Source organism: Oxyura jamaicensis, chromosome 3, assembly GCF_011077185.1.
Source record: "Oxyura jamaicensis isolate SHBP4307 breed ruddy duck chromosome 3, BPBGC_Ojam_1.0, whole genome shotgun sequence".
Lineage (NCBI taxonomy): Eukaryota > Metazoa > Chordata > Aves > Anseriformes > Anatidae > Oxyura > Oxyura jamaicensis.
Window position 1 is genome coordinate 46,898,603 of NC_048895.1, and position 26,661 is coordinate 46,925,263.

The window sequence follows — 26,661 nt, forward strand, 5'->3', positions numbered from 1 at the left end:
CATCATCCTTTTGCATAGTTTTAACAGAATTTATTAGTTATACTGTATCTGACTGATTAAAATACACCAATAACCTCTGGTTTATTTTTCAGAGACATATGTATTTTCTTAGCAAAGAAGAAATGACCATTCTAAATTATTCTACTGTACAGAAAACGTTATCAACTGTGGCATGTACTTTAAATGTTCCTAAAAGATTGGATGATTTTTTTTTTAGTATGCTTCCCATCATTGCATTATATTGAACAATTAAACTTGTTAAATACTGTGTCTCTCTGAGTGAGGAAATGAAAAGCACCCTGTCAGCATGCTTGTTAGATGTAATTGAATTTAGCAAGTGTGCTAGAAATGAACACTTATTTCTTTTTCTAAATTTGTAGATCATAAGTTACATTATCTAGAGCCTAAATGCCACACAACCTTTGGCTTTTGTACCACTACATCCCAATAACTTCTACTTCCAATTTCACAATTATAGCATATCCTCCAACATTTGAATATATTATTGTAATTAATGCTGTCTTTTAAACATATTATTTCATATCTTCCATATTTCTGAATCTCAGGATTGATTAGAATATCTATTTGAACATATAGAATATTTTGTTGGCCCCAACCAACCAACCGAATAAAAACATAGAAAAGATGAAAAAAACATAAACCCATGTATAAGACAGTGAACATTGGCTGCCTATCTCACTTCTAAAATGGGCACCAGTAAAGTCCCAAATCCCTCTGTGACTCTTTCTGACTAGCATTCTGCATAGCATTCTAGCTATTCTAGACTAGCATTCTAGCATAATGCTTCACTTACAAATAGGACAATATTTGTAATCTTTCTTTAGAGGAGAACATCTCTTCCAGATGTGTAGTTAATAGTATACTCTGATAATTATGTCAATGATTTCTTGCTAGTTATAGCAATGTTGGATTTTTTTTTCCATTTATGTGGCTATTGGCATGTACATAAGCTGTTCAGTGAGCTACATTACACTGGAAATATATGATTCACTACGTGCTTTCAAATCACAAACTTGTAATCAACATTTAATATAACAAAAGTGGGCATGGCTATAGGGCACGGAGTCAGTCATTTAGAATATTGGGAGGCTTTAATATTTGGAATTTAATTAGCTGGACTGTAAATCTTGATCATCACACTTATTAACTCTTACAGTCTTTAGTAACATTAATAACAGGATTCTTCCAATTCTTCTGTAATGCTTCTGTTGGCAATCACATAAAAATAAACAAGGTTCTCAGCAAACAAACTCCTCCAAACAAGAAGTCAAATAAGGTACAGGATCTTATCTAAAATCAGTCATCCCAAGAAAAGAACAATCTTTAATCATTCTTCTCTTTCCACACAAGTTCTGGAGGTTAATAAAGCACATAAAATTGAGTCAGTAGCAAGATTGCTCAACTAACCCTGAAGTTTTCCAAAAGACACAAGATAAAGATCATCTAAGCTTATTCTGCAACCACAGTCACCCACATGATAGAATCAGTGGCCTGTACAAAAGCTAAATCAGCTTCTGGATGAAGGAAGATCATGTTTCAACAATATTTTCAGGTAACATTTAGACCTAAATTGGTACAAAGACAGAGGAGAAATACAGTGTGTGACACACTAACTAGCTTTGCACCTTGCAGCAGATGAGAGTTAGAAGTAGAAATGAAATGTTTTTCTGATGTTGTTCTTGTTGTTCACTACAAAAAATCACCATTTAATTTTCCTTTGTTAATTGTGATTAAGCATCTGTATTCAAATACTCTGGAACTATACTAAAAGTGTATAAGGTGCGAAAACTGCAAAGTCCTTGTAGAAAGGTGAGGTTTCATGATTCTTTTATGTTTATCCTTTTTCCATGTTAAATGGTTTTATTTTTCCAAGAACTGAAATCACATACAAACCAAGAAATTTAAATAATGAAGGCAAACAAAAGTTCCTCCTTCCCCTCAAATAACAGTAAAATGAATGAGTAGAAAGAAGACTGGACGGAAATGGTGTGTAACAGGTCTGCAAGTTTTCAGAGAGAATATTATATACATTTAAGAGAAAAAGAAACACAGATTTCATTTAAACACAAATTATTTAAATTTCAGCTAATTGAGATTATTATATAATTACATCTCAAAATCTCTTCTTTAGATGCTTGCAGTGCCCTTCTGTCACTATTAACTTCACTCTCACTTTATTTCTTGCAGGAAACCAGTAAACCCAGGATTATGCATATAGACTCAAGGATGTGGGCTGATAGGAACTACCTTTTTGATGTCTTATTGTGATGTCTGATTTGCAGATTGCAAATGCATTAGTTTTTGACAACAATGATTCAGTTTTGAGAATTAATCTTGTCCATTAGAAGAACCTGAATTGTACAAGGCACAGATTTGTAGTCTAGGAAAAAAAAAATTCACTGCCTGAGGCTTCTTCCCACAAAAAGGCTAAACAAATGTAAAATGAGGTAGGTAGAACAAGCAGTTAATTTCTGGGGACAGCATAAATTCTATGTTATCCCCTTAGGGTATACTTGCACGTAGTTTATCATTCAGTTCCTGGTGTCTTTCCATTCAGGACAGAAATAACAATGCAAAATGCAAAGAATTTAGTCAGTCCAGAATATTAGCATGTCATAAGAAAGGCTCCTCTGTTGGCTTTTCTGATCCATTCTCAATCTGCTAATCTCTCTGGAACTTTATTTGAATTCCTTCCTACTTTTCTGTCACTGCTGGAAAATCTGCTACCAAAACCTCTGGAATATGGTGCCACATTGAAAATAAAATATACATGGTTTTAATACTCTTCTTCATTCAGGATCATGCGTGGTACTTTTTGTATGCTTATTTTCTGTCATTCACAAATACACATGATTATTCATAGTGGGGTCTGAAATGGTGAATGGCATGAAATGGAATGAAATTATATGAATAAGATGAGGTTCGTTCTGTATGGCAATTTCTTCCACAGGCAGCAACGCTGCGCTCAGTTATCACACATGGGTAAAGTGCCACATTCTTCTCATGCCACAGCATTGCATTCCTTACTGGCCTGGATTGTAATCTGATTTGCAATCTGCCTAGGTCACAGTAAACATGACTTGAAGGATAGCATGTTTCATGATAGGATAGCATAGTTACATGATCCTTGCTGAGGAATAAAACCTCTGGGAGATATCTGGTTAGGATAATTGATTATGCAAGAATCTTTTGGATCAACTATGTCATCATTCTCCTGACTAACAGAAACATAAGTATTAAAGGTTACTTAGCCTCTTATTTTCTCCTTTTGCTGTGAGGTGTTTGAAACATTTTTATATTACCTGGAAGATCCACATTAACATAATTAAAAAACCTTAGAAACTATTGTAGCTACAAATCTTGGATTCATCCCTGATTTAAACAAGGGAAATGCTAATCTAAGCAGTCCTTCCCATTCCTTGAAGAAATTCAGATTCAGATTCTGCCTATTGCTCATGCTTGGAGATACGTAGTGAAATTAGAAAGATATTCTTGCATTAGCAGAGTTAAATTTAAACTTACAATTTAAAATTAAACTTAAAATTTAAACTTAAAATTGTTTCTTGAATTGAAAAGAAGTATTAAAGATGATCATAAAAGCAACAGTAAGTTAGAAAACAGACACTTTGGTGCTTCTGTCTGGGACTAGAAAATTTCGCTTCTTGGAAGATACTCTTTTAAACAGATTTATGCTTTTACTAGTAAGGAGAGACCCAAGTCTGACTTCACTGGAGAAGAGGAGGCTGAGAGGAGACCTCATCACAGTCTACAACTTCCTCGTAAGGGGGTGTCGAGAGGCAGGAGACCTTTTCTCCATTAACACCAGTGACAGGACCCGCTGGAACGGGGTTAAGCTGAGGCAGGGGAAATTTAGGCTTGACATCAGGAGGGGGTTCTTCACAGAGAGGGTGGTTGCACACTGGAACAGGCTCCCCAGCGAAGTTGTCACTGCACCGAGCCTGTCTGAATTTAAGAAGAGATTGGACTGTGCACTTAGTCACATGGTCTGAACTTTTGGGTAGACCTGTGCGGTGTCAAGAGTTGGACTTGATGATCCTTAAGGGTCCCTTCCAACTCAGGATATTCTATGATTCTATGATTCTATGATTCACATACGTTACAAAACACGTGATTCTACTGAGTTAGATGTAACAATCTATGAATAATTATTTAGTTAATTACATATATTAATTTTGTACAAATCAGTACTTTAACCTAAGGCTAATAAATCACAGAATTTCATTTACACCAAAAGAACATAAAGCTGAAAAGTATCAATTTTTCAGTAACGAAGTTTGCACACACAGTGATGTGTGAATCAATTTTCATAGACCTTGATACTTCAATGTTCTTCTGACAAGTGAAAATATGATTTAAAATTCACAATAAACTTCACACAAAACTTACATGAAAACTAAGGAATAGAAAAGAGGAATTTATCTCACAGTCCTTTTGAGTCCTCACTTCTGTGTTCACAACTTAGATATTTTCATATGGACTTCTGCAAAAGCTCAGAAATCTCTAGCTGATTTTGGAATCCCAGGTACAGATATTCTATTTAGAGTTAGATTGTGTCTACATTTTAAATATTCATAGCATCTTCAGCACATTACTCTATGAAATGATTCATTACTTTCCTGATACTGAGTCAAGGAAACAGGTTGTTTCATATTTATAGAATATGTTCTGTAAAGAAAGGAAATGTAAGGAAAGCTGAACATACAAAATAAACATAGTACTTAAAATTCTGGTGTAAAAGTTACAGTTTGGAGTCCTCTGTAAGAATTATTGCTGGGGGATACTTGATTTGTAATTAAAGTTCAGAAAGCCTCTGCAATCACATAATCTTCCTATTTTATGGCTTCCTTAAAAATCTTAGACTAATAAAAAGTTAAAAAGTGATTTTTATTTTTATTTTTTTTAATTCCACACCATACAGAGTATGAAAATGACATTTTTGCTATCAATATATAGCATTTTTGGATCTTTACTTGATACAGCAGAATGATGCCAATTTAGCATCAATGGAAACATGTCAGTTGACATACGAAGATTTGGCCCACATTAAGGAAGAATCACTTATTCAGTAGTTATAAAAGAATATTATGACCAAAATGCTAATTATGGCTGAACAATGTTGTGGTAAAACAGAAGTAGTAGAAGGATTTTTTGAATAAATGATACTTTTTCTAGAGGCTATTTTTCATATATTAAATAAATAACAAACAGAAATTTAATAAAAATTGACTGCTCAGAAAATTTTTAGTGTAAACAAACTTGGAAGTTTTTGCTATTGAACCTTATTTTTTATTTCAATCAAAAATGGAAAACTAGAAAAAATTAGAAAAGTTTCAGTGACTATGCAACAGCTTCCCTCAGAAGATATCCTTGAGGCAGAAAAATGGTGGGTTTTGTGTGTGTGTGTGTTTATGTTTAATGCTGAGTGCATTTCTAAGCTCTGGTTTTCAAACATCTGTATATACACATATATATATGTATATATATAAAACTGTATACGAGTCCAGCTGAAAAGCAATGAACTATTCACAAAGGTAAGCTTATGTACATAAGTGCTTGGAGACTGAAGGAGTTACTTTAGATCATGGTTATACAGTGATTATAAAGGAATGCAAATATTAAAATGCTGTTATTAAAATTTTAATATAGTATGTGGCATGGACCAGAATAAATGTGCTATAAATGATGTAAAGCAGATAAATCCTACCTGAAAGTTTTCCTATTTTTGAGAGGAAAAAAAAAAAAAAAAAAAAAAAAAAAGATATCTTACTTGTGAGTAGGCTGTTACAAGAAAAATAGGGAAAGCTAAATCTGAGGTGACATATTGTAATCTACAAGTTCCTGAATCGTGGCAGAACATATTACTGCCATTTTTTTTCTTTTCTTTAGAAATCATAATGGAAGAGGAAAAAGGCTTTAGCCTTACCTTCAAAGATACCTTTAACATTTTGCTTTCTGTTTTATTTTCATTTCTGTACTGTCAGAAATGCCAATGGATTTCCTTCTCCTGTCTGTTAAGCTCCCTTAGAAATATCTCTTTGTAAAATACTAGCATATAAGTTTTCCCTGCAACATTCACACACACACAAATTTATGTTTTATTCTAGAGCTTCAGCTTTAGTATTAAGTATTGATTTACTTAATGGTAAGCATGTGTTGAAGATTTTGTGCCATCTTAGTTAAAGAATACATTCGCAGGGTAGAGATTTCTAAATAAAACAAAAACAAAACTATAATCAGACACAGTTGTTGACACTGATCTTAGGAACTCCTGAGATGTCTACAGGTCACAGATAACAGAGCATGATACTCATTTCGAACTAGATATGTCTGTATACTCAGTTTTGGGGGAAGAATATTTAAAACTCACCCAGATCTGAGTTCCATCATGAGATCTCACAGAAGTGCAGTGGAAGTCTTTCAAAATGTGCAGAGAGAGATTAAGTGTGAATTCTGATTTGATTGGTATTTATTTAGTTATTTATTATTACTTTGGATAACAGTTTGTATGCATGCTGCTTAATTTCTGGCCAAGTTGGAGCCTGCTGAATTGTTAGACAAACATAATCACAGGATTACCAGGAGACATAATATCACTGCACAAAGCTCTACTATATAATAATGTAAGCAAAGCCATTGTAAGTCAATACAATTTAAGTAAAGTAAAAAAAGACACAAACCCTCATGTGAGAAGAATAGTAAAATTTTAGAAAATTGGAATATAAAATGGAAAAAAAATGGAGATTTCAGGTCAAACCCATCCCTAGAATAAACAGATGTAATTTCAAACATTTCAATAACTACAGCCTGAAATTGCCTCTTCTGTCTTCCACTAGCTCCTAAGTAATCCATGCCAACACACTCAATTTTCTTCTACCACATAGTCTTTTTTTGCAGTTTTCTCAGGTTTCTGAATCATTTTCTGAAACCTAGAATCTCTTCTTGAAGCTACCAAAGCTAAATTCTGCTCTGAATTATAATAATTTTTAGGATTTTCACTTATCAGAATTTGACTTTCACCTTGCTGAAGCTAGTGGTAGGTAATAACAAAGACTAACAGTAGCCCTTAGTTTTCTCAGCCTGCTTTAGAGCACATGGAGAGATTAGCTTCCTCCTGAGGTGAATCAAACTACCTAAAACTAGGTTCTTGTTTGAGACAAACTTCTAGAGAAACTTTTTTCTCACAGATAGTAGAGATTAATTCTATAGAAATGACCCTTTTTAGCCTAACTGGTGACATTTTGACACTCTTTTATTCCTCTTCCTCCCCCTTCCCCTTTGGAAATCATCTCCTATTATGGGTGCATTTTAATTTTATTTTATGCAAAATTTTTGTTCTTCTGTACACGCAGAGTGCTAAAAAATGTGAGATTTTCTTGTACTTAAATGTTCTATATTTTGAGGCCCTAGATTTGGCTGAACATGTGCTGTTTCACTTCCACAGGTCCCAGACACATTTCCTCCTGCCACCTCTCTACTCATCTCAGATGTCTGTAGGCTGACTCAGCTCACGAACCTAGCAGAAACACTAACCATTCATTTTTGTTGCTAGATTCATTTTCTACCAAAATTCTAAATTGAATCAGCTCTCTTAGGGGCAAGCTGAATGAAGTATCAGGACCCCATAGCCAAGAGGGAAGGGGAGATAGAGATTGCCTTTTTCAGTAGTAGTAAAATCAGAAGATCTAGTCAGATGATCTATTCCAGCTGCTGGAATAGACTCTGTGACTTTGGCTAAGAAGTTACCGTGTGAAATTACCAACCCTGGAGACTCATCATTGCTCCATCAATTCTCTCAGATACTCTAGATCTCCTTTGATCACTCCATGCATAAGTTTAGTAAGATAATAAAAAAACCTCCTGGGAGAAGCTATTTATCTGAAATATTTTTATAGTTAGGCAAATAATATTTATGTGCTGAAAGACAGTAGTGATTCAGCTAGAACATCACAAATTCTGTGACAGACAGCACTTACAGACACCAACATAGTGAGAGTTTTTTAAAAGCAAAATGCTGTTTTACAGCATGGATTGAATCACTGGTAGCTCCAGCTTCAACCTGTTCTTTCCCTCCCTCCCTACCAGTCATCTAGGTACTGGCACCAAGGTTGACCTCAGGCTATGAGAATTAATAAGAATAGTCACTGATGCAGGACAATACTCCTTTGTTCATACCAAAAGCTAGCCCATACTATTACTGGATCTTAAAAAAATATTAGTACAAAAAATAAGTGTATCTGTGGTATGAATACAACATTCAAAGTTGCTGCTGTGTCACTTTGCCCTGAGGGCATTTATTGGTTCATATGTATAGAAGTGGCTATAGTCTCCCTTGTACCTCCCCCAAAATCTGCCTTATTTAAAATTAATGGGTGTTCTGGTAATGAAATTAATGCAAGTGAGCAATGCATGATATTTCTGAATGCACATGCTTTACAGGCTTCCTTGTTTCAAGACACTACAAGAGCAATAGTCTGTTGTTGTGAATTGAAAGAATGGGGTATACAACAGAAGCAAAGAATATGTACATTTAGTTGCTGTGAGTAAAAAGTTACAGTAAAACAAGAATTTATAGAAGAATAAACAGGTTTGCCTTTTAATCATCCTTGTCAAACACATTCTATTCTGAGTACTTTCGTCATAGCCTCTTGTTTTCCTTGAGTTTCCCCCACCCCCGAGTTTCTATTCAGGAAATCTGCAGTTTGCTTAAGACAGGATTAACACACAAATTTCATCTATAGCCAAAGAACAGACATGCATTGTACTCTAATGTCTAACTGCATTCAAAAAAATCCTATATGAATTCTAAAACCTATTTATTCTCTATTGGAAATATCTTAATACAAATTACTAAAACATTAACTTGTTAACTTTTTTTTTTTCTCCTTCGAATGTGTGGATAGAAGAAATAAAATGTCATATTTACATGTTCACTAATAAAGTGGATAGAAGTCACAGAGTACAGAAGTATTTATTAAATATAAAGACAGTAAGCAATTAGACTATCAATTAATAAGTAACAAACTATTATAAACTTCCTTGCAAAGCCAACAGTATGTTCCCTAGCTCCTTTGAAATAATTGACTATAAGCTGGTTTGAAAGTCAATGCATTTAAGATATGTTTGGTAATGTCAATAAGTGGGTATTCTCCTGCCTTGTTCTACTGCTGTCTTAATTCACCGCAATTGTGCCATGTTTCATTAGCTTCCATTTTATTATATAAGAAGGTGAAATTTATCATGAGCACACATTAAATTGTGTGACTTCAGCTTCTTGTGATGGGCAAAGTAATGATTAAAAAATGTGTCTGCAACCTTATGACCAGTTGGAAGGATGCCATTAATATTTCAAACATAACGGTCTTGGGCAATATATTAGTGTGATGGGGGTGGGGTCAGTCATTTATTCCCAGTGGTAGAAATTACATATGGGGAAGGAAAGAAAGTGTCATATGATTGGCATTTGTAAGTCTAACTTGTCTCATATTAACCAACTGATTTTACTTCTCTTCCAAGAGATAAAAAAATAGTTTTTTTTTGGTCAAAGTGAAATTTATTTATCTAAGCAAGAAGCCTGAACTCTGAGTCCTTTATGTGAATTCATAAGGACTGAATTTGCCATAAAAAGAGTGTGGTTGTAAGACCAAAAATAAGTTATTCTAACAGTACTTCACTTTCAATTTTAATCTGCCTTTCACAAATAAATAAATAAATAAATAATGTAATGAATAAAATACTGTGCTTGGAGTTTATTAATATGTGTAGTTTTGCATTCAATCTTTGATGCTGACACCACTCAAATTCATATCATATTTCCAAGACAGCAAAGGAGAGTTATTAATAAAAGATGTAAGTTGCATTGTCACACAGATAATGAAAATAAAAATATGAGTGTAAAAGTTCTTATTTAAGATTTCCACATGAGAACTCTACATCAGGGTCTCTCTATACAGTCTCTCATGAACTTCACATTGGAATTCTGTACATGAAAGAACAGAAAATTGTCTGAGCTACCGTTTACTCAAAACATCTGAAAGAATAAGTCTGTACAGTATATTCACTGAATAAATAGCAATTTCAGCACACAAGTTAGTATTAGCTTTGAAGTTCACATTTCTCTGCAGTACAGTTAAGAGGAGAATACAGTGTAGGGTTTACCTTCCTAAGTTAAATGTATGAACAATGAACCAAAGTAAAAAAAAACAAAACACGTGCATTTGACAGAAGACTAAAGCGTTATAAAACATAAATGTTTTGAGCTGTTAAAAATACAACAGGCATATTATTTTTTGAAAGTACGTGTTCACCTCTAGATGAAAATGAATTGAACTGATTAGGAATGCTTAATCAAAACACCAAACAAACAGTGCACCACCCCCACCATCTCCCCAGTTAATTTACTGTAATCATTTTGCTGTCTTCTTCCACAGAAATCACGCATACACTTAACAAGAGATCACATATCATATCTTATTTAAGAGCATTACAGAAACTAATTAATACTAGCAATTACATTGGTTTTGAAATGGATTTAGATTTCATTAGAAATTGGTCTTTTCAGAGGCTAATGGAACCGGGAAAGCAGCAATCGCAATGGTAAGTCCTCATTCTCACAAACTATTACATATATGTGGAAAATAAAAGAGTTCATTGTTTAATTGTACTTCCATTATATTTTAAAAACAGCAACGAGAAAGGAAATAGAGTGAAAAACTTGTGGAAGAGACACACAGAGAGTAAAAATGAGAGTGGATACACTGTATAAAACAAAATTTAGAAAGGGAGGAAGCAAGACCAGTAAAACCAATCTCATTGTTCCAAAACTTCTTAACATGGTTTGGTTTTCTGCTTACAGACTAACAGAATTGCAACAAACCAACCTCATTATAATCTTCTGTCTTTAGAACAATCCTTTCTGGCCAGGAGATCAGTTCTGGTCTCCTTGGCAGAAATTGTCCCTTCTTGGATCCAACTCAAAACACAGCTACTATCATCTTCCTAGCCAGGGAAGATGATAGTATCATCTTCCTATATCCTATATCCTAGCCAGATATAAACAATCAAACCCCCCGAACACTTTTCTAGCTTAATGTTTTCCATTGTTTCAGAGTTCTGGTTCCATAATACTCCCTCTTCTTCTCACCCTAATTTCCATACTATTTACCCTGTCAGCCTTGAACAGGTTTTATCTAGTGTTCTTTACAACCACCTTAGTATCTAATTGAACATACCATCAAAGTTATTAAAAAGAGCAAACTCAGGGGGCACAGAGGAGGAGTACTCAAAATTCTCTCTAGTATGAAGTGGAGAAAATGTCTTATCAACACCTGTAGCAGTTCTGGCTGCTCAGCTTCACTATTGGAACTGCTAAACTAAATGTAGAAAGTACTGATTTATGTCAGCTGCCTTTAACTACCTGTGAGAATCTGAGCCAAAGAATTTTGCCTAAAAGATAATTCATTCTGAGTCCAGTAGGGTGTTCCTGCAAGGAGCAGCAGCTAAAAATTTTCAAAATGACCTAGTGGGAGATATGCATGCAAATCCATCTTCACCCTTCCCAGTTTTCCTTCATATGAGATGACTTCTTTGTATCTGTCTGATGGACAGAAAAGGGATTTTCTTACTTCCATTAAACCTGTAAAGGGGAGAGTTTATGTGAACCTAGAGCTGCAGTCACAGAGGAGATCACCAGTTTCTTCACTGGAAACTAAATTGCTGTAATTTTTATATTGTTACCTTCTATGTTCGTCTGTAGTCATAGCTTCTCACTCCATGAATATACTGTAGGAATACTGGAGGAAATGAGTATGGAGTAGCACAGAAGATTTCAACCCACAGAGAAGTGAACACTACCTTTTCCATAAAAGAAGGGTGCTCCTGTTTCCCCATCTGCAGTCACTGCTCAAAAACTCGGTGAATGGTTCTATAATTGCATACAAGTTCTGGGAGAATTTTGCAATGCACAAAACAAATAAATAAATGCACAAAACAAACAAATAAATGTTCAAATATGTGAAAGTCACAGGTTTAAACGTAAAAATTCCTACAGATTCATACTTCCTTTGGGACAAAGGGAAAAACTATGGAAAGGAATGTAGAACTGACAGGAAAGCAATTTCTTTCGTAATATAAGTAAACATAACCTCCTTAGTAAACGGAGACTCAGAGAAATGTCAAATGGAGAAGTTAGTTTTAACATTTCTTAAATTCAGCAGCATTTCAGAGTGTTGAGAAGCAGTCTGACTAAATACTTTAAAATAGTTAACCAAAGCTCAAATGCTGATTTCTTACAGAGTTCTATTGTGTTCTTTTGAAAAATGGCTTTCATTTTAGCTGTTCATTTTTTGATCAAATGATTGCATCAAAAATAGAGATTAGTTTGGGTTCAGCTGGGGTGTAGGGCAGAGCAAAGTTTGCATATGCTAGATACATAGCTACCAGGAGGGCAGGAGGCTATTTTAAGCTCTTTAACTATCAACCAATTCTACTTACTCAGCTTTCAATTTTAGTACTTATGGTTTAGTTTATGCTGATGATGACCTTTACAGTCAAAGAAATCAGATGACAAGAGTTGTTAAATGTGCAAGCATTTACACAATATCTGAATCAGTGAAAATATTCATATTAAAACAACAGCAGAAAAACTGCAAATGAGACCTATTAATCATAATGCTTTCATCCTAGGTGGTCAAAACACTTAAACAGTAGTTAGTTACTATAAATGCTTACATATATCACAGATAAATAGAAGATTTACCCAGGTAATGCAAAAATCTATTTCTTTTGAATACCCATACAGTTTAGGTTTGCTTATTTTCTGGACTGCCCTGACAGGAAATAACGTGTCACCAGTTTCATTTTATGGACAAGAAACCAGAGCTCAGGAAGCTTTGGTGTAGCAAAGTTAAAAACTGTTCAGGATCCTGAACTGACCCTAACTACACACATATAGAAACCTCTTACATTAAGTATACTGACAGACATTTGAGGAGGAAATAGGATTTACATCAAGACAATTGTTGGGCAGATTGTGAGAGGCAGTTTATCATGTTTAAAAAGAGAACAAGAGACGTTCAACAATGTACTACAAGGAAATTGGATGCTGACACAACAGAACTTTAAAAATAAAGTAGCGTTTCCTCAGTAGACAGTGGTTAAATTTCTCCCAGCAAGGCAACCATAAATTCAAGAAGAATGAAAATACGCAAACCAAGTAATTTCATTGCTCTAATAGTTCCATTTTAAGGATAGCATTTTCCCATGTTAGATTATCTCTTTCCCTTTCCTATGGTAAACCAGTACAGGTTGTCAATTAGGTTAATAAATAATCTCATCCCAGAACTTCTGCTATTCAGTTAGGCTAATGACTTCATTGCAGGCAGCCTAAACCTCAAGTGGTTGTTGCCTTCCACAATCCTGGCAAAGGCTTCAGGAGTTCCTGATTATATTAAATGAAAATTTAACACACTGCTTACCAGAGATCAGTTGGGGTTTTAAACACTGCAGTATATATAACAGTGTAGCAGATTACTACTATGCTTTCTGTTTGCCTTTTTTTTTTTTTTTTTTTTACATTCATTGTAGGACAGTATTACTGTGAAACCCTGAATTCACACAGAAAGACTCCAATAAATCACCTTTTCCAAGACCAAAACAGAAACATTAACACAGATTATTAGAATACTGTATTTAATAGAATAGGGTGTTAGTTTTAATGATCAATATTAATTCCATAACTGATATACAAAATGGAATAAAGATTTTATTACAATAGAGGAAAGCATTTTGTTACTGCTTACAAGTTTTTCATGAGTATTACTGGACAGATAGATCTTTGTTTATGCTGAGAATGAAATAAATAAATTTCACACATGCAAGCACATAAAAACAGACGTTAATCCCTTTAAACAGCAGGTAAACAAAGAGTCTTTCAAGAGGTATATATTTTTAATCAGAAAAAAATAACAAACCTGCTTAGCTTGGTAGCTTTTGCTATTAAATGTGTAAAACTCAAAGGCACTCTAAATATTGCTCATGCAAAATCTCAACATCATTACACTTGTTCTAGTGATTCCGTGTGTGGCATAAACACAAGTTTACATCAAGTTTACATTTGCTGTTATTGATTCTATCACTTCTCACTAACTTGTACATGTTATAGCTAATGTCTTTGCTTAGGTAAAGTGCACTTGTTCTGCTCAGTGCTCCTCTTCTAACATCTCATATTTCTAATTTCTTCATCTTAAGAATCAGTTTGTCTGAGCTGTACATGGGTGATTGTTAAGCAGTGGCTGAAGTAAAAACATAATCTGTACAAACATATGTTCTTAAAATGGGAAAAAAAGAATAAGGAAAAGAATTATACTCCAGTATACATAGTATTTATGTGAGAGACAACAGGTGTTGACCAAACTATCATCTAGTTTGTACTATATAGTAATGAGTACTACGTAGTACTCATTTCAGCTGCAATTTGCAATATATGACTGAGTTCCCTTTAAATATTAGTTTGGGTCTGAAGTAATTTGAATATCAAAAGACACAGTTCCCTGTATTTGGACAATTCATTGTTTTTGAGGAGTAAATGAAAAAATGATGTTTCAACATGAAAACCTGACATCTAATGACATGTTCGCAACAGATTATGAATTTTAAAAGTTCCAGTTTATACATATTTTTTAGATATACCTTATTAAATATTTTGAGACTGAATACTATTTCATCAGCAATAATTATTTTCTGTGTTTATCATTTCTAACCGCAGGAAAATGCAGCCTTACCTTTTTAAGAGTAATAATAAAATGCAGCCTTAACTGATCTGGACTGAACAAAAATTTCACAACCAAGGAGCGATAATTAGAACCGGAAGTTCATGAATAAATGCCACTGTGATTGTACCTTCTAGTTCCCTCACAGCATTTTCTCTAATATATTGGAAATACTTTCACAGAGGTGCTCACTGAGTTGCTAAGCACAATTCCAATTTGTAAACATTCACATACGGTAATTTGCATTAGTTCCACATAATGTACATCAGCATTAATTAATAGAGTGGATAGCATCTCTACATCTGTTAGCTATTAGTCTTTATTCGAATTCATTAGATCTTTATCATTTACCTGAGCAGGAAAAGAAGACCTTGGCTCATGTCATTTGTAGAATAGGACAGCCTGGAATATTAAATTCTTTTGTGTATGTCCAGCTAATTATACGAACAATGATCTCAAAATTTTTGCTGCAGGACTTTGAAATTGCACTGTTTTTGTGAATTTATATACATATATATATATATTATATTTAGGCCTACTTTGTGCAAATGCTGTGGAACTATGGTAAAAGCCTTCAGATTCAGTTTAATTTAGCATGCACTCAGGACCTGTCTTATATAACTATTTTTTTCTGATTAGTGTAATAAGTCATAACCTTAAATTTAACTGATATGGGTTCCTTCTGGTTCAACATCACACTTGATTACATATCCATCTCTGAAGTAATGAAATTTGGATAGGGTGTAAAGACTTTCTCCTGATTTGAAAACATGTTAAAAAAAGTGATATTTTAAAAGCAGTACAAAAAATTGCACTCTTTATTGCTCTGTATATTGCATACATCAATTTTAACATGCTTCTCCATGCTCCAGAGTTGATGGGTACCACAGACAAATAATTTCACTGTTCATATCAGCAGTGAGGGAATCATAGGCACTTTTCAATTTGTGTCAGTATTATTTTGGGATAAATGCTACTTATCTTTGTGGAAAGACTCTGAGTTTTGTTGGAATCCCACTGACTTGAAAGGTGTCCCTATACTGTGCTCTCTTAGACTGGAAAAATTTCAGGATTGCCACTTCATATCTTATTAAAACAAGTAGTGATTTTGGGAAGAGGTTTTCAACAACAAAAAAATGGATACAATTAGTGGACCAAAAAATGAATGATTAGTCATTCTTAGGACATCAGAGCTCAGTCTATGCCTGTAATGATATATCTAGTAAGAAGCCACACAACTTTGGTATGTCTCTTGGCTAAAGACATGAAAGAGAGATCCAGGTGGCCTAATACCACAATGTTCTGAAGCAATACAGAATGATAAAGAAATGGCTTATACTTTTCACAATTTAAAAAAATGAGCAGATACCTATGCAAACGTGATTCTTCTATAAAAGTAATGCTACCTATGACTTATCCACTTGGGCAGACTTTACTCCACAGCCATGCAGTGCTAAGCAGTTCATGGTATGTAGTAGCCACATGCAAACAAATGGTGCAATTTAATTCATTATGAATAATTTCTTGAAGTCCTTTTTCAGGACTATATATTCTCTATAAATTGGGATATATCTCATCACTCTATCACTGGCCCCTCTGGGAGGGATTTTGCAGATTTTTATTATGGAGATTTTATGAAAATTACAATTCCACATTATGATTACAATTCAAAAAATCCAATGAATTATCTCCTAGTTCAACTTACGTTTGTAAGCTATATGAACAAAACAATAGTCTATACTACAAAGTTCATAGAATCATCAAATATCCCAAGTGGGAAAAGACCCACAATAATCATCAAGTCCAACTCCTGTCTCCACACAGGACCACCCAAAAGTCAGACCATATGACTGAGAGCATTGTCCAAACACTTCTTGAACTCCAGCAGGCTCGGTGCTGTGACCACTGCCCTGGGGAGCCTGTCCCAGTGCCCAGCCACCCTCTGGGTGAAGAACCTTTTCCTAACACCCAGGCCAAACCTCCCCTGATGCATCTCCATGTCGTTCCCTCAGACCCTTTGGTCCTCAGTGGATGACTGTGGGCAGCACAGGGTTGGCCAGCTGCAGCCCTGTGTTGCTGCTCCTGCTTCTGGCTGAGCAAACTGGGGCCACACAGAAGACAGTGGTGAGCACAAAGGATGAATCCTGGCCTCTCACCCTAGCGGCTGCTGATGCTGCCCTGGTGCCCAGCCTCCTCGTCAGTGCCTGCTCCCCACGAGAGCGAAAGGAGGAAGCGGCACCGCGTGACTGCCCTGGTTTCGGTTCAGCTCAGGCAGAGCCAGATGTGGCTGCTGGGCTCAATGAAGTCAAAGGCACTTTTGAGAAAGCAGAGCTACCAAGGGTCTCCCCTCAGCCTCCTCTGCTCTGGGCTGAACAAACCCAGGGACCTCAGCTGCTTATCATAGGTCTTGCCCTCTAGACCCCTCACCATATTTGTAGCCCTCATTTGGGCAGTCTATAATAGTCTCATGTCTTTATACTGTAGAGCCCCAAACTGCACACAATACTCAAGATGAGGCCACACCAGCAAAGAGCAGAGTGGGACAACCCCGTCTCTTGTCCAGCTAGCAATGACATGCCTGGTGTACCCCAGGCTATGGTTGGTCCTTTGGGCTGCCAGGGCACGCTGTTGACTCATGTTCAACTTGCCATCAACTTGAACCCCCCAGATCCCTTTCTGTGGGTCTGCTCTCCAGCCTCTTGTCCCCCAGTCTGTATATGCAGCCAGGTGCAGGATCTGGCATTTGCTCTTGTTAAACTTCACATGGTTGGTGATTGCCCAGCCCTCTAACTTGCCAAGAAGAACAAAAAGAAAAGGGCATGGAAGGTTGGCCATGACAACATAGTGATAGAGAAAATATATTCTCTTTCTGAAAAGGAAAAATAGTGTTCAGGACTGGGAAGCAATGAACTGAACTTCAATAGTTCATGTGCTAGCTCATACTTTGGTGATTTTCCCCATAGTGATGCAGCCTCAACGTTTTAGAGACTGAAAGGCTAGCTGGCAGTAAAGATGAGACACAGTCCATTTCAGACAGATCTTGGCTGATATTATATGTTGGATACTATACATTGCAAAAGTCTCTCCAACTACTGAGCTATTGTCAGTCCTGAAGTCTGTGCTTTTTTTAAACTCTGCAGTGGCTTTCAAAGGAAAGTGCAGGTTAATGCTTATGCCTTGTGGCAAAATCCTATTCAGTCCTTCATAGTTTAGAGGTCTGATCATTGTTCTTGGACTTCCTGTGATTCATTTTCATATTTTGGTTTTAATGTCGTATTGCAACTGCACTTTGAGTTACAATCAGCTATGTCTTTATCATGCCTAGAAAATATCTCTGTGGTAATATCCTAACTGCAGGGCTTCTGCAATTTTCTACTCTTCTGAAAGGACAAATAAATTTAGGAGTTCTGTATAGGTCAGCTGAAAAGATATCAAAGCATAGTATAGGACTAGAATAAACTCACAGTTACAATGACTCCAGGCACAAGTAAGAGCCAAGCCTTGCTGCCAACTTTAAAAAAGGAGGGTGACATTCAGTTAGCTTCATCCCAGTAAATCCAGACCACTCATAAAGAGAGTAAACACACCATAGCACACTAATAAGCCTCTTGCTATGGATAAGAAGTAGTATGACAGAAAGAGCCAAGATTTGACAGATCTATAGAAAAGACTGTAATCCTTGGGAAAAAAAAAAAAAAAAAAAAAAAAAAAAACTAACAAACAAACAAAAAACAAACAAAAAAAACAACATGAGGGGACTAAAGTCTTAATAGTGTAAGTAGTGCTACTTCTTATTTTACTGGAGCTTCAGTTATGAATCAGGACTGCCACTGTGTCAAAGAGTACACTAGATATGGTAGTGGACAGAAAATAAAAGGCTAACTATTCAACACTGATTTACATCATTTAAATATGAAAATAATTTATGATAGCAGAGATTATGCTGATTCGTATCACTATGTTACTTTAGTTTGAACTTCTATTAATTTTTATATAGATCAAAGCCAGTTTTTGCTAATTCTCATCACTATACAATTTCCTTCAGCTTTGGATCTTAATTTCATTCTGCATCTTAAGTTTTGTTAATACAGTCTGGTCACAATGGAAGCGCTGAATTGTAAAATTAAGTTTATTCTAAATTATTACAATATCCTTAAAAGCTTTCCCAGAGTCTACTGGATCATTTGTTTTTTGTTCCATTTGCTATTATTTTTAATTGTTTTGCATTATTGAGTCAGCTGCAGTAGCAAAACTCTTTGATGCCGATAGGTGCTAAGCTCCTACCGATGTCAGTAGGAGATACCCAGGATCAGCGCTGCTCAGGTTTCACTGCACAGTCTTTATTGGGTTGACAAATATAGCCAACGACTGTGGGAGGAGGAACCCTCAGCAAATCTCAGTTGTCTTAGGTGCTATTACAGTGACAGTCTTTAGAAATTACAGAGCTAACTTCTCTAAAGATCAAAATGAAAACTGTGGTTTTGTTATAAGCTTCATGAAGTTCAGTTAAAATCTATCATAGTATAAAAACTAACTGCTACTACCAGCCTTTCCATATTAATGGAAATTATCTTTATAGCATAGCATAGCATAGAACAGAACAGAACAGAACAGAATAGTTCAGTTGGAAGGGACCTTCAAAGATAATCTCAGCACTTTAGGGCTAACCAGAAGTTAAAGCATGTGATTAAGGGCACTGTCCAAACGTGTCTTGAACACTGATGGGTATGGGCCTGTTGCAGTGCTTGACCACCCTCACAGGAAAGAAAATTTTCCTTATAACTAGTCTGTATCTCTGGCACAGCTCTGTGTTGTTCCCATGCATCCTGTCATCAGTGACCAGGGAGAAGAGATGGGTGCCTCCCTCTGCCCTTCCCCTCCTCAGGAAGTTGCAGAGAGCAACAAGGTTGCCTCTCAGCCACCTCTTCTTCAGACTGGACAACACAGGCTTCCTCAGCCTCTCCTCATAAGACATGCCCTCCAGCCCTTTTACCAGCTTTGTTGCCCTCCTCTGGATACTTTCAAGGACCTTAACAACCTTTAAATAATGTGGAGACTAGAACTTAATGTAATATTTAAGGTGATGCCACACCAATGCTAAATATAGTGGAAGAATCACGTCTTTCACAGGCTAGCTCTGCTGTGTTTAATGCTTCCCAAAAAACGTGGTTTGTCCTCCATCAATCAACAGAGATATTTTATCAAAGTATAACATAAAAGATGTGTGAACACTACCTTGTACAGCCATTTAGGATATTTTTTTTCATCTTATTGATCATCTGGAGCTAAAAAGAAAAGTAAATATAAAATCTATTTGCCTTTAAAGAAGACAATGAACAAATGTTTGCAACGTGGTATGATGTTCTAGGATCCTGTACAATGAAGCTCAGGTTCTTGAGATTTCACTGACCACCACAGCATGAAGCGTTACTAAAAATGTATTCCTCTCCATTCACAGGCATAGGCTTAAAAACATCCTCCCTTCCTAGGGATTTTCTGGTAACAAAAACAATTCTCAGCCAAACATTTAAACTTTCCTTTAAAACATACTTGCTGCTATGTTCCCTGCTAATACAATTTATAATAATAGATAATTTAACGATCATATTGGGTTGTTGAATGGAAAAACTTCCCTTTTTAGTACCTAAATAAGCAATTTCATCTAAAAATATAACAATAGGAGCAAGGAAGGGGATGTTCATTTGTTCAAATGTCCTCACTGAGGAGATCTGAAAATGGTTCTCTTCTGTATTTCAAAGTTTATCTTGTCTAGTTTTGGAAGTCCTAAGTGACTCATACCTCTTCCCTCGAGAGATTTTTCTGAAAATTGCAATATCAGAACATCAGGGAGTATTCCCTAATTTCAGTCTAATGCATCCTTTTTTTTTTTTTTTTTTAAATTTCATCCTTTTACTCATGATTGTAATCCCCTGGTATCAATCTACATTTTTATTTTTCCTTGATGCATATAGAATTCAAATATTTGTAAGTCCTGTCTTTTCAAAAGAATCCACATAAACTTTCTTCATATATCAGTTCCTCCAGCTTTTAAGAATTGTTTATTGCTGTCTTTAAATGGCCTGCATTCAGGAAAAATAAAAATCAGGTAACCTGAATTTCAGAGCCATCCCAGAAATAGTGACACCAGATCCATACATCAGGGACCATGACTTAGGTTTTCAGAAGTTTTGTCTACACAAGTTAAATCAGCAATTTTTCTGCTCTACAGTACATTGGAAATTTATTTATTGTCCACAATCACCCCAGTCTGTTTTCATCATTACTGGGTTTTAGACTATTCCCCACTGTTGCAAACTGCAGAAAGGCAGCTGGATAGAAATGAAAACATATAAAACTGCAACAACTTTCCTTCTGTTATCAAGTCTGAGGGGTGCTACCAGAGCTGAAAAATTATTAGGACCAATGTGGGACAGTTTGTGAACAGAGTACCAAAAGATACATCACTCCAGTGCAATTCCATAGCTGCTTCTATTGGCGAGTGTTTTACTAAGTCCCAGCTACAGTTTTTGCTGCCTTTCCCAAGATGTGTGCAGAGGCATAACAGCAGATAAGACAACTGCTCTTTCTCTGAAATTTCACCTTTTTATTGTTGTCATGGTACAGTGGCTGCTGGCAGTGCAGCAAAACAAAATTTGCACTCTGTGCTGGTTGGGGTAACTTGGCCTGATATGCACTGTGAACCTTAATTGAAAATGAGTTATCTTACGTCCTGAATTTCACGTCATGTAACACCCAGCATTGAATAAATGGTGTGTTCAGGGTGACTGGTCACAAGAGACTACTTTTATGACTAAGGATTACCTATATATATATATATATAAAGATTATTACCTTAGGTCTATTGTACTTGTGTCAGAGCTAGTCATTCAAAGCCTAAATATGTAAAGAACAAAATGCAGAGGCAGAAATGGAGATACAGAATCACATATCTGGAGAACTAGCTCTGCATCTGATCAACTATGTGCTCTACAGTGCTGTGTAGAATATGGTATTTAGTTATGAAAAGAAATCAAATTGAACAATGCAGCTGTATTTTTTGCTTTTTGAGAGATGGGCTTGCTTCCAGTAAAATATCAAGATGTTAACTGAAGTGTGACGAATCTTTAAAAATGGCAACATAAAATAGTCAATGGTACACACTGAAGGGGTGTATCTTCATCAGCAGGAGACAATGCCAAGAAACTTTATGAGAAGCACAGATCAAAGATAGGAAGAGACACTAGAACAGATAAAGGAAACCTATAATTTTTTTTTTTTCAAAATAGTTACTAAATGCTGGACTTAGGAAAGCTGTAGATGCTGAATGGACTCCTTAATTATGAATAATAGAATAAAACTATTTCAAAGCTAGCAATTAGATTTCAAATACTAACTGCAGCTTTCAGTTCCTGACACTGTAATAATTTCAGTAGCTGAACAGGGTGATGATGAAGGCAGGCTAGTTTCTGGTTTTGACAGTACATTCGACTTAAAAACTCCATTTTGGTGATCACACAAAACAAGTTGCATATTTGCACTGAATCTACTGAACAGATTCAGATGGAACACTTTGGTATAGAGTAACAGCCAGGTGAAAGTGATGCCTCATTTTTTTCAAACTAGCTCAGTAGTTAAGGCACCCTTTCCCACAACATAGAAAGCAATTTTCAGTTCTCAATGAACGGTCAGTGAATCATCTGCAAATTATCACAAACTGCCTTTGAGTTATTTTTGAGGAGGAGAAGCTCAGAATATAGTATTTAAGTAATCTGCCTGGATCTGCTACTAACTCATCAGTGAAGAGATTGCATAATAGACTGAAAGCAGCACACCCTTGAGGTGACATGTAAGGTTAGATCACCTACAAAACATGCAGGCTCAGACTAAAAGAGAACTGCACCCAAGTTCTCATGACATAATGAGCAACAACTGTTAGAAAACAGTTTGGAAATGATATCAATTCCTTGCATCCCCCTGTCTGGCAAGGATGCTTAGAAGTCCATAGCTTCCATTACTTTTGTTTCATTTGTATTACTGTACAGTGAAATAAACCATGTTAAACTGCTTAAACCAGTCATGCCTAATTCATTCTCAAATAATTGTTCTTCCATTTTTTGGTTTATTTATTGAGTCAAAAGTGAATCTTTTGTACTTCTACATTCTACTGAAGTCATTACTAAAGTAATACTGTAGCTGTGTTGGGTGTAGGCATTCACCATTTATTTGCCAATTAGTACAAAAATTCCTAGTAAAACTAAACACTAATCTCATTGGGATTTTAGCATATCTTTGAAAGCAGCATTTTAAATGTACTCAGTTGTTCTCCAGAACAATAATATTTACTCTCTGAAAATCAGAAGCCAGGGATCATAGCCGAGCAGTTAGTTATTCACTGCACCAAAACAAGACCATATCAGATGGCCATTATTCTGAAAGTGCTGTTTTGTTTAAGTGCATGGATCCTATGTCTTCAACTTAAACTTGTTTACAAATTTTTGGAAAATACTCTTTAAAAACTCATTTTCATGAGCTATTATATACTCAGATGGGAGTTTATTACTACGATAACTTATATTTTCAATCAATTTCATTCCAAATTATAGACTTATATATATATATGGGGAAAAGAAGGACTATTGCCCTCTACGGAGGAAGTTCCTAATCTAGTATAGAAAATGCCCGCAAAGGTACCTCTCATGAATATAGCTATCCAAGTCAAATGACTTCAATTTCTTCCTATACTGAGCAAAAAAACTTGTGAGACTTTATAATAAAGAATCTTTACAGAAATATAATCTATTCATATGTGAAAAAAAAAAAAAAAAGATAATGCACACAAGGAACAAATCCTGAAATTCCCCCTTAGTACATGAAACTTAAACCAAGAGAACTGTTAGCTATAATCCCAGTCTTTGCTTTGATCTGAGTTCCCTCATGTCCTCAAGAGCTGGCACTAGGAATGAGGTTGGAATGGATAGCTGGTGTCCGGGACAGAGGGCAGGCAGTGGCAAAGGACTTCCCATTTTGGAAGCAGCCCATATCTATGCTAGACATCAGCTACTGTGACACTGCAAGTCTATTTATAAAATCTACAAAACTAGTCCATAAAATCCTTCTGGAGCCAACCTGATCACTCCTGGGTAAGGCACAGAGTCATTGGCTCTGTACAAGAAGAAACTTGTGACTCTATAGGATTTCTGAAGGAAGAAACAGAATGAAAGTTTGACTCTGTGAGACAGATAAAGGAAAACGGTAATACTTTACAGTGATATTAAAACTGCAAGTGACAGGGACGAGGAATTCAAACTGAGGCTAACATTTTTCAAAGCCTTTTTTATTACTCTGACAAAAGATACTGTAAAACCAGGAAACTTCTGAGAATAGCAGAACCTGTAATTTGAGGGAGCCCCAAGTTAGCACCCAGCAATTCAGCTATACTCATCTTGCAATCCACATTACTGCTCTGCTTCTCCCTGAATTGTGTTGCCTCCCAGTTTGCCTGGTCCTGACTAAGGTGCCTCAGTGTGCCTGCAGTGAAGACACTTCCCCATTATTCATCAGAAGAAAGTGTGCAACTCTGGGGCCAGCTGCTGTGGTACTGGTATTGATTGTGGAGACTATGACTGGCAAACACTAATCTGTAGGTGCCTGAGTTACCCTGTCATTCCTATCTGCACAAACAATTTCTGTTCAGCTTATAAAGAAAGAGGCTGATAACATTATGCTGAGATTATGTGAAGATAGACATTTCTATTGAGATAAATATAAGAAGGCTGTTAGTCTGAATCAGTGTTACTAAATTGCTGAATTTTCTCTTAAAATTCTTTCTTCAACTGAACGAACACAAACTTTTTTTTTTTTTCATTATTAAACAGAGAACTATAATAAATGGCAGAATTTTATATATTTTTTTATTTGGTGTCTCTAGTACATTTGTTTTTCATATAACTATGAAAATAAAGTGAAAAATAATGACAAAAATGTCACAATATATAAGCTATGTTCCCTTTAACTGTTGGCTATCTTGACAGCTTCCTTGGGTCAAATTTACTTCAGAATGAGTGGAAACAATTCCCTTTGAAAATCAGTAGGTGTTACGTACTCCTTCTTTAGGTATAAATTTACTCTTCTTATCAAAACACTTTTGTCAATGAAGAATGCACAATGTCCTACTTATATGCCAAATAAGCCTCACTTAAATAAATTCAGTTTTATGTTACATGAGCAGACTAAAATCTGACACTAACATGGGAAAATACTGAGGTAAAAAAACAGCAGCTCTAATGTAAAATGATAAAGCCAATACACTGACATTCCCATAATCAAAAGCATGTAATAAGGCATTTTGTGAGATCAATCAAAGCTTGAGAGATGATTTTTGCAAACCTGTTTTGCAACATTTTTGCAGTCAGTAAAATGTACACTGAAGCTTCATGCCTAGCCCAGAACTATGAAACAAATAATTTTCTGCATTTTATTGTAAACATGCATATTTTATTTCTCTTGGTACCAACAAGAAAACAATTTATCATCACAATAATCAACTGAGGAAAAAAAAATTGTTTTCTCCAGTGATATAAAAAACATATGCCATGAAAAGTATTATTAGGAATCTCTTGTCTGGTAAGAAGGAAATGAAAATAGTATGGAAACAATAAGGAGATGGCAGTGAAAGGCAGAGACTCTCTTGCTTTAGAGACAGACTGTCCATTGGCTCCTGAAAGCCTGAGTTAATATTTACTAACCCTAAGCACATTCAACAGCTTCAGATTTTCTTCTTTTAGTGGGGCCACTGCTCCTTTTGTTTGAAGACAGAGCAAAGCTGTGAATAATGCCTAAGAGCAAAACTAAACCAGAAATAAATGACTTTTTTTAATGTGAGACCTTCAACCTCAATTCCAGTTCCCCAGAGGCCAGCTTTGAGTCCTTGTCACATAATGCTCTCACAGATTTCAACTGGGGATAAAGATAGTTCTGTAAAGAAACTGATGAAGAAACTGCTACTGAGAAAGGTGAGCTTACAAGTCTCTTTTGACAGTGGTGAAGAGAAGTTAGGGAAATGTCATTCAGAACAGCCAGTTTAAATAAATAAACTGCAGGAGGTTAACAGTGACTAGAGACAGCAAAGGCAAACTACACAGCTCTTCAGTGAGTCAATGAAGGCTACTGCGTAGCTAAAGTGCTCAAAATTAATTAATTTTGGGTGTGACGCAAGATGTGCTGAACTGATCAGAATGTATTTGTTTCAAATACAGATTACCGAGCCCTTTAGAAGAATTGTTCTGATCCAGTCAGAAAAGAAAAGAAAAGGGGGCAACAAAAAAAAAGAATAATCTACATGCAACAGATGTTAAAGAAGAGCTATTTTACATGGATAAATTACGGTTCCTCTCTGCATTTTAAGGGAATAAGGGGGCAAAGGAAAAAAAATCTAGACTTTTTATTGTCTTAGTGACTGATGAAAGCAGTGCAAGTGTTAAGGTTGCCAAGAGTTAAGGAGGAACGTCCCAGGAAAGGAATGAAATTAACCACTTCCCTGATATGGACGGAATATTTGAGCAGAATTTTGACTAACATTTCATTCCTCTTCTGAAGTAAGATTTCCACTTCTTTTAATGAGCTTTATTTTTTCTTTTTTTTTCTTTTTGTAATTGAAACTTGCTTAACATCAACTGTGGTATTTTATAGAAACACAAATGCTTTGCATGAGTTTATATACTACATAGTCATTTTTCAAGTGTTTTATATTTAACACTGTACTACTTTCTTGCATGCCCATACCCCCTCAAAACGTTAGAACTCAACTTTTCTATTTTGTCGCTAAATATGAATTTGAAAATGTACATTTATTGAT

The 26,661-nt window shown here is 35.6% G+C and overlaps 1 protein-coding gene across 1 annotated transcript in view; it reads right to left on the reverse strand.

The window, feature by feature from the left end:
• PACRG (parkin coregulated) overlaps positions 1-26,661 on the reverse strand; it is a 210,800-nt gene that overhangs the window by 20,294 nt on the left and 163,845 nt on the right. The window lies entirely within an intron of this gene.